The sequence below is a fragment of the Herpailurus yagouaroundi genome, unplaced genomic scaffold (assembly GCF_014898765.1).
Source record: "Herpailurus yagouaroundi ecotype Mexico unplaced genomic scaffold, PumYag 67440, whole genome shotgun sequence".
In the NCBI taxonomy this organism is placed as follows: Eukaryota; Metazoa; Chordata; class Mammalia; order Carnivora; family Felidae; genus Herpailurus; species Herpailurus yagouaroundi.
The window spans coordinates 320120-329884 of NW_024420251.1; the positions used below are offsets into that span (position 1 = coordinate 320120).

The window sequence follows — 9765 nt, forward strand, 5'->3', positions numbered from 1 at the left end:
CGGAAGCCCAGGCGCTATAGCGGGCTGGGGCAGCCGCTCCCAAGGCCCACGCGCCAGGGGGCCCCGCGCAGCGAACCCTCCCCAACTGTCCCCTACCCAGGCTCACCTGTCATTGTGGCCAGCCCGCCCCCGAGTGCCAGCCGAGAAAAGAAGGGGCTCAGGCCAGTAGCCTGGGCCCACCTAGCAGGGCTCCAGCGAGCCCGCAGAAGGGCTGGGTTGAGGCTGCGTTCTGCCAATGACTGGGTGACCTTGGCTTCTTCACTTACCTCCTCCCCACCCTGCCCTAGGACGGCAGGCTTCTCTCCTGTCAAATCTGGTAAATGGGGAGAATCCTGCCTCCCTCGCGGGGCTGCAGCGAAATAAAGGAGGAAATGGGCTTGGGAAACTCTTAAGGCGCAGAAAGGGGAGAGGAAGGGGAGCGCCGGGGGTGGGGGTGGGGGTGGGGCGGGGAAGGGGCTCAGGAGGCCGCGCTATGGGACGTTCAGCTGACAGGACCAGATGCTGGTAGATGACACTAGTCCAAGGAGAACCACGCAAAGAGGTGGAATGCTGAGGGAGGGCAGGACGGTTCTGGGGGAGCTCGGGGTATGAGTTTGCCAAAGCTTCCGAGGAGGGGTCCAGTGCACCCTGCTGGGTTTTCTGGGTTCTTTTTGTTCTCTGCACCTCTGGAGCCCACTTTGCAACTGGAGTGGGCGCCCCACCCCCACCCTTTTCCCTATTCTGGTGTTTGGGGCAGAATGATCCTGAGAAGACATGCCCTGAACTATCCCCCACACCCATTCCAGGCAGAGAAACACCAACCTGCCCTGCCGCCAGGGACATGGAAAATAGGGGGAGAGGCCTCCATCACCCCAGACCTCTCCCAGTCCAGCTCTCAGAGCTCAACAGTCCCTCTGCCCCTCCCTGTCCCTGCCCTTCCCTCTCCTTCTCCTTCCCCCACTCCTAATGGCGCTTGCCCCTCCATATCTGCCGCCTGTTCTCAGAGTCTTCCTCTGGCTTGCTTGCTCTTGCAGGGCTACAGAAGCCCTTTTTTTCCCAGTACAGCCCCTCTATGTTTTCCTGGATGAAAGCAGGAGGGAGGGCCACACTCCCTGGCCTGTGGGGCAAGCTTTCATGGAAAAAAGTCAAGATCACCTGGGGATAGGAGTGGGGCTCCTTTGGGGCCCCAAGGGCTGCATATGTTTTAGAGCTCCTCTCAGTTCAGGGGGAGAGAGCTTGGACCCTTGTTGGTGAGAGAGGTGGTTTGGATCTCTTCAGAAACTTACTTCCTGGGTCTCCTAGCCCACCACCAGGTCCCCATGCCAATCTTAACCATGTGCACAGGTAACTGCACAAAGTTTCAATGTGTGAGGCTAGGGTCTGTGACTTTTGCACTTCTCTCAGCACCCCCACCGGAGCTTCTAGTTCCCTCCCTGCCCAGAATGCCTTTCCTCCCACTCTCAGCCTCTGTGCACATGCTTTCATTCTTCCCACATAGCTCAGATGACATCTGTACTCAGGTCATGCAGGATTCTCTGCCCCCACCCATGCTGACTGTTCCATTCTCAGCACTCTGTCTGCAGATTCCAAGGGCGGGAAGGGAGAAGAGCAGCCCTTCTGCAGCTTGCTGTCTGCTTCACCACTTGACCAGACCACAGATCAGCTGTGGTCCCGAGCAAGTGATTTAACCTATCTGCATCTCAGTTTCCTCACCTGTCAAAGGAGAATGATGATAATAGTACCTCCCTCAAAGGTGGTGAAGAGGACAGATGGGATAACACATCAAGTGTGCCTGGTGCTGAAGTATGAGCCTAACACAGGTCAGCTTTTGCTGGCAGCCAACTGCGTCAAGTTCATTCCGTTGCTCACCTGAGCTGCACGTTTTCCTCCTCTATCTTGGGGTCAGGGACCTTGTTTCTTCATGTGTCCCTTGCATCCAACACAAAGCCTCATCCACAGCAGGCTCACAGATGCTGACAGTGCTGAGGTCAGAGAGGCCCAATTGATGTGAGGAGCTGGACTGAAGGTCAGTCTTCAACTTACCACCAAGATGCTGTTCCCAACACTACCAGCAGCTCTGGCCCCTGCTTCTTCCCTGAGGTGAACCTGGCTCTTGGCTAACTCCAGACCTTGGCTTCTTCAGAAGGCTTTCTAACTCCCCTCAGGAGGGCTCTAGGCACTCCCAGGGACTACCTTGGGAGGGATGAAGGCCTCCATCCTCCCAAAAACTGCTTTGAGACCTTGGTCTGAATATCCCCTGGTCTGCACCAGGTGGGAAAGGCTTGGTCACTGGCTTCTCTGCCTTGGCTAGGCATGTGGCAGGTTGGTACACTCAAGGAGCTTTATTTTCCAACCAAATTGCACTTCCCCCAGATTATTGGTGCAGTCCAGATCCTCATTATCCAAATCCTAGAGTGATACCATAGTCTCCCTGTGAGCTTTCACTCTCTCTCTTTCACTCTCTCTCCTCCATCACAGCCAACATGCACCCTTCTCTTATTTGCTACACTGGTGATCTCAATAAACATACCTTGGCACACATCCAAATCATATATGTAGGGCACTAAGGATTGTGGAAGGATCCACCTCTGAAAGAGTGTATAGTTGCTAATAATAATAAAATATGGCAAAAGGCAGATCATATTTCACTAAAAATTCCCAATACAGTAGAAGAGAAAAGACCTTTTACCCAACCTTCTCCAAACTTCTCACCTGCCTCTTTTCCTGATCCATATCCCATCATGCAGGACCAGCTTCAAGGGTGCATTCTCTATACTTGGTTTAAGGTTCTGCTGTCTCCATCTTGAAATTCTTTTTGAATACTTTTTGAAAAAGAGACATGCATTTTCATTTTGCACTGGGGCCCACAAAGTATACAGGCAATCTTGCCCATTGGTGACATTCTCAACATCCTCGATCCTATCCCAGCATCTGAACCACCCTACTGCTCTAGGGTGAGCTCACTCCTGATTCTTCTCCTCCTCCCCTCTGTGAGCCGTGGCCAGTCCCTCCTTTCCTCACCTCTCAGCTGCACTGATTCCATCATCTTCCTCCACATGGCATCTCCCTAACCCTATCCTTGTGTCTCTTCCTTTGTCTGAGACAAGTACCCTCTTCCAGCCTCACTCACTTTTGGCACCTCATTCTCTACCCAACCCTCATCCATCTCAGAATTGAACTCTTCTATGATCTCTTCTGCCCCCCTTCCCTTTATATCCTCACCAAGCTTCACCACATCTCTGAGTCTAAACACTGATCCTTAGCCCATAAGAGCCCCAATTCATCTTTGTACATTGATTAACCAACTAATCAAGTATCATAGGCTAAATTGTGCCCTCCCCAATTTACATATTGAACTCTTAACGCCCTTACCTTAGAATGTGAGTATATTTGGAGATAAGGTCTTTACAGAGGTCATTAAATTAAAATGACATTATTGAGGTGGGCCCTACTCCAATCTGTCTGATGCCCATATGAGAAGAGGAGATTAGGACACAGGCACACATATGAGAAACCATGTGAAGGCACCAGGAGAAAGCAACCATCTAGAAGCCAAGGAGAGAGGCCTCTGAATAAACCAATTCTAACAATGCTTTGATCCCAGACTTCTGGCCTCCAAAATTATGAGAAAATAAGTTTCTGTTGTTGAAGCCAACCTGTGGTACTTTGTCATGGCAGGCCAAGCAAATTAAGACATCAAGTATTTACTCAGTGCTATTATGTGCCAGCTAGTATTCTAGGACCTGGGATTACAGGAGCCAATAAAACAAACAAACAGTCCTATCCTCATGAAGTTTAGACAAGAAAACAAAGAAGTCAAAGATATGGGATGTTAAGTAATGATTGGTGCTATGGAGAACAATGAAACAGAGAAGGGTCTTGGAGTGTGGAGTATTTAGATACAGTGGTCAGGGAAGACCCCACTGAGGAGATGGCATTTGAGTCAAGACCCAAAGGATATGAGGGGCCATAATGCTCTAGGTTGTGGGATCCACATGTGCCAGAGCCCTGGAATCAGGGGCATGCCTGGCACATCCTGGGGGCAACCAGTAGGCTGATGTGCTGCACTGGAGGGACTGAGAGAGGAGGACAGTGGGGATGAAGCTAGGGAGGCTTCAACAGAGGGTGATGAGAGATTGTGCAGGGCCTTGAATCCCATTGTGAGGCCTTTGACTATTAGAGTGATATGGAGAGACCTTGAGGGGCAATGTGATGTCTATTTTCATACAAGTGATCGCTCTGGCTGATCTCTAAGAAAAGGTTAAAGAAAGACAAGAGTTGAAGCAGGAGACTATTTTGGGACTCTTGAAATAATCCAGGTGAGAGGCAATGGTGTTTTACACCAAGTGACACAGTGGAGGCAGTGAGAGGTATGCAGATTCTGGATAGGTTTTGATGACAGATTGGTATTAGGCTATGACAGAAAGACAGGAGTCAAGGACAGCTCTCAGGGTTTTAGCCAGAGGAACAGGAAGGATGAAGGTACATTAACTGAATTGAGAAAGACAGTAATAGGATCAGTTGGATGAAGGAGTGTGGAGTTCAGGGACAACATCAGTGCTGCAGATATAATTGGAGAAAGAATACCATGTACTCAATATTAAAAATCATGAGACAGGATAAGGTCAATCAGGGGGTGAGCATAGAAAAAGCAAAGCAACCCAATAACCAAGCCATGAGTAGCCCAACATTTAGAGGTGGGACAGATGAAAAGGAAACAGCAAATGAGACTGGGAAAGAAGGAACAGCGAGGTAGGGTGAAGCCAGCAGAATGTAGACCCAACTGAAGAAAGTGGAGGTTTGACCACTTTCTTCAGTGGAAGGAGGGATTGACCAATTATTCAAATCCCACTGACTAGACTAGTAATAATACAAAGAATTGATCACTGTGTTTAACAATGTGGAGGTCATTGATGGCCTTTGAGAACAATTTCCATGGAGATGCAGGGGCATACAGGCGGATCAGAGTGTTTTCAATCAAGAGTAGGAAAAGAGAAATTGGAAACAGTGATGACTGACAACTCTTTTGAGGAGTTGAGCTGCAAAGTAGAGCAGAGAAATAGGAGAGTGGTGGTTGTAGGAATATGAGGAAATAACATAAAAGTATTTTATTAGGGATGCCTGGGTGGCTCAGTCAGTTAAGCCTCTGACTTTGGCTCAGGTCATGATTTCGCAGTTCGTGGGTTTGAGCCCTGAATCAGGCTCTCTGCTGACAGCTCAGAGCCTGGAGCCTGCTTCAGATTCTGTGTCTGCCACTCTCTTGCTTGTACACACACACGCACGCTCACACACACACACACACACACACACACAGTCTCTCTCTCGAAAATAAAACATTTTTTAAAAACTAAGTATTTTTTAAAATGGGAGAAATTATGGCATGGTAACATGTTTATGTGCCAATGGGCCAATAAAGAAGGAAAAAGTTGATGCAGGAAAAAGATGCACAGATGCAGGGAGGAGGGAGAGGTGGTGGTGGAGCTTGGAGCAGTTGTCTTCTGGTGGCTTCTCTTCTCAGTGAAACAGGAAGCCAGGCTAGTAGCTGGGAGTGGGGGTAGGAGAGGAGTATCAGTGGTTTTAGGAGAAAAGGCTTGAAACAGTGTTCTGGGAGGAAGGAAGCCTGGATATTCTATGGAAACATAGCATGATTGCTGCGCTGCATTAAGGGTTCACTTGAGGTTAATTTAAAGTGTAATTACTCAGCAGGTCTCCATGCTTTCCACCAGCCACATTCAATCTCAGGGGTGCAGACCCAGAGTAGATGGAAAGTTGGATTTTAACTGGGTTGAGTTTTGCTACATAAATACAAATAAATGGCAGAGGGACATGGGAGTTTTGTGTGGATTCTTGGGAGAAATTATGATGGGGATTAATCATGGATTAATGGGTAAGAAGAGAAGTAAGGATAGAGTCAGTGTTTGGTGAATGGCAGTGAAAACAACAGTAGCATTGTTGGCTGAAGGGTCCCAGTGGCAGTCAAAGGATTGCTGGAGTTCTTGTAGTATTAAAAGAAATGAGCTGGCTTTCAGAGAGTGGGATATGGAGGTTATGGAGATGTGGTGGTGACAGATAATGGCAAGAGCTCAGGATATGACCACAAGCATAAGGAGGAGGGAGAGAGTATTGGTGGAGAGTAGGTCAAGAGACTGAGAGACAAGGGATTTGAATCATTTCTGTGGGTATTGAAATCACCAAGAATGTACATATTTAACAACCTCTTATACCAGACCCCTTGAAGCGTTCTCCTTCCCAATCTCTTATTCCATTCCTTGGTTTCATTGTGAACCTGAGAGGCATACCATTCCCGAGCTTCACCTATTCCCAGAGCCTCCCTCCTCCCTCAATCTCACTTGTCCTGAAGGTCACCCCACCACTAAGCTTACACCCTAGCACGTGCCATATTCCATGTCCCAAACTACCATGCCTTCCCTGAGCCTTACCCCTGAACATTTAACTGAGCACCTACTACTATGTACCAGGTGCTACGCCTGGTGCTGGTGACATAAAGGTGAATCAAACAGACCAAGGTCTGCTCTGCTTCCATTCTGGTTGGAGAAGAGAAACAATAAACTAGCAAACACAGAGAATACTTAAGAAGGTAGTTGGTAGATGTACAGTAGAGGAAAACAAAGCTGGGAATAGGGACGGGGGGAGCCAGGTCATCCTGTTTCTAACCCCTGCCTAGAGCCTCCCAGTCTGTGGACTGCTCACCCCAGGCCAGCTCATGGTGATAATGTGTAGCTTCATCCATGCTCCCAGAGTCTGCCCATTCCAACCCCAGCAGTGACCTTCACCTCTTTCTTGGGCTTGACCCCCAGATCATCCCCCAATGACATCCATGATTCTCATCTATTCCTCAACACTCACCTGAGCTTTATCATTGTGCTTCATCTATTCCCTAAGTTTCATGTCCAGAGTCTTGCTTCTTCCATAAAGCTCCCCCAGCCCTGACCATCTCTCCTACACAGAACTTCTTCCCATTCCATCCCTCAGCCCCACCTCCATCCTGGATCCAGACCCCATCTGGTCCTAGTCTATTCCTGAGCCCCAATACCTCCTCCCTCGCTCCTATTCTAGCTTCTGCCTTCCCAACTGGTATTGGACTGACTGTCAGCAATCAGCTCAAGTGCTGAGAATCCCCCTTCATATGGTCCAGCAAGTTCTTGTGGAGACAGGGTCTGAGGGTTCAGAGTCCTGGAAGTTTAAGGACAGCCAAGGAACTTCCTAAGATTGGAGACTAGTCTTTCTCTAAAGAGTAAGGAAAAGTTCCCTCAGTGACTTAAAGGTTCCTGGAAACTCTGCCCTGGCAGTGAAATTTTTCTGCCTTTCTCTAGGCAGTCATCATCCTTTTAGCCACCTTCCCTGATGGGAGGGTAGAGGAACGTCTACCCTCAAATATAATGTCTCCTTCTCAAAGATTATGCTGCACAAGGACTGGGGAACCAAAGATGGGTCTGAGTGGCCATCAACTAGCCCATCACAACCACACATCCCTTCTGTCCCAACACACACACACACACACTACTCCAGGAAAAGATACTTAGATAAGGGACCTCAACCTTGGTGCATTTCATTTTCCCTACTGCCACCTCCTGGATACTGTAGACACTGTAGCTATGACCATGACCCTCTGCAGGTGCATTCCTTTCCTATGCCAGGCCTCTCTGGATACCATTATCCATAAAATATACTTGAGTGCTCCAAACTGAGGCCTAAATACATACCTTGACCATGGCTCTTATGTTTGGGGGTGGGGAACCAGAATCATGCCAGTTTTCAGAAAGGGACTGAGCCTCCCAAAGCAACTGCCTGACTGGAATGTTCACCAAGTGGGCAGAGGTGCCACTGACCACCAGCCTCTGTTCTTTGGGAGCAGACACTTAAGCGAGAGGACACTGATGAAAAATATGAGACATTAGAGGTCAGATTATGGAGTTTATGAAGCACTCACTATGCATAGGTATGTTCTAGAGGGTGGGGTCATAGCAGTGACCCAAGTCAATGGAAGGTCTTGTATGCATGGACGTTCCAGTGAGGGAAGACAGACAACACATGAATAAATAAGCACAATATAGATAATGTCCCATAAAAGCTAAGATGTCATCAATTGCATGATCTAGCAATTAAGCCATGCTTCCAATTAAGCCATGATACAACACTTCCTTACCATCTAAAATTTTAATTTTGTACTTATTAAAAGAACTCTTTTGGGGGCATCTGGGTGGCTCAGTTGGTTAAGCATCAGACTTCAGCTCAGGTCATGATCTTGTTCATGAGTCTGAGCCCTGCATCTGGCTCTCTGTCCCCCTCTCTCTCTGCCCCTCCTCTGCTTGTACTGTCTTTCTCAAAAGTAAACAAACATTTTTTTTTAAAAAAAGAACTCTTTTAGACTTTATCAGACATTGAGCTTTATCATAGATGTCTCTGGTGCTTGCATAAAAAGGAAAAATAAAGCAAAAAAATGGTTAAAGTAAACTTGCTGCCATTCAGAGGCCAGCCCTCCTGAATCATTTTTTGACCAAGAGTTTTGGATGGCAGTATTGTCCTTTGTACCATCAGGAGTGTTGGGGAGGAGTCCTTTCTTTAAAGAATGTATTTTTTTTAAGCCTGCAGGCCCTAAGTCATGCTTTGCAATTCCTAGGGGCTAGTCCACTTTGGACTCCTGTTTAGGAAATGTAACTGATCACATTTGATTTACCACGTCAGGCACCACTCTCCACCCTGTGCCATAACCACTGGTTCCTAGAATTGAAAGAAGTGAGTCCCTATTGTCTCAGGGATTTCTTCTCAAAAACCGGCATGTACTATTCAAGTTTTTATGTTGGCACTTTTGATTGGTGCTTGGCTGGCAGCATTGTAAATGATGGTCATCTTGATTTCAAAAGCTGAAATGTAAGTGAAATGTAAAAAAAATGTTCCTCTTGGCATGTCAGATTGTGGTAAAGTCTATGGAGAAAAACAAAGCAGAAAAGGGGGATGGGAATGGCTAGGGGGTGAAGGTAATTGCAATTTTCAATTGACTGGTTGAGGAAGAACTCACTGATTAGTAAGATTTGAGCAGCGTTTAAAATACAGATGCGGGGCGCCTGGGTGGCGCAGTCGGTTAAGCGTCCGACTTCAGCCAGGTCACAATCTCGTGGTCCGCGAGTTCGAGCCCCACGTCAGGCTCTGGGCTGATGGCTCGGAGCCTGGAGCCTGTTTCCGATTCTGTGTCTCCCTCTCTCTGTGTCTCCCTCTCTCTCTGCCCCTCCCCCGTTCATGCTCTGTCTCTCTCTGTCCCAAAAATAAATTAAAAAAAAAACGTTGAAAAAAAAAATAAAATACAGATAGCTGTACAGATAGCAGAGTATTCTGGAAACAAGAACAGCAAATGCAAAGGCCCCGAGGCAGCAGTGTGTTTCACATCTCTGAGGGGCACGGAGCACCAAGGAAGAGCTCAACCATGGCATTTTGGCAATATTGCACACCTCCACACAGGCCAGGTAGGCAAAGTTCAACTGCAGCCTGACTCAAGTCTTGGTGGAAGTCCCCATGATCCTCCCAGGAGCATTGAAATTGAAAGATGGGTGGTTTTGTGAGGCTGCAAGACGCTTCCTCATCTGCCTGTCTGGTGCAAGGCTGCCATGAGGGAGTTTCTCATCCACTTCCCTGGTTCCAGTGAGGGGTGAGAGTTTCCAGTGTGCCCTTTCTCCACCTTTGGGGACAGCGCCAACTAAACCAGTGCCTTGCTGAAGTATGGAATTGGCTTCTAAGTGCCAGAGCACATGCCTCATGTATCGCCTGTCA

The 9765-nt window shown here is 48.0% G+C and overlaps 1 protein-coding gene across 2 annotated transcripts in view; it reads right to left on the reverse strand.

The window, feature by feature from the left end:
* Positions 1–346, reverse strand: part of PRRG3 (proline rich and Gla domain 3) — a 9398-nt gene extending 9052 nt beyond the window's left edge. The window contains exon 1 of one of the 2 annotated variants that reach the window (XM_040467336.1): positions 267–346. The gene's annotated coding sequence lies outside the window, so the exon portion shown is untranslated. Of the gene's footprint in view, positions 1–106; positions 228–266 lie in introns of those variants that run through there. The other variant, XM_040467335.1, reaches the window with a different exon arrangement.
* Positions 347–9765: the final 9419 nt, after the last annotated feature.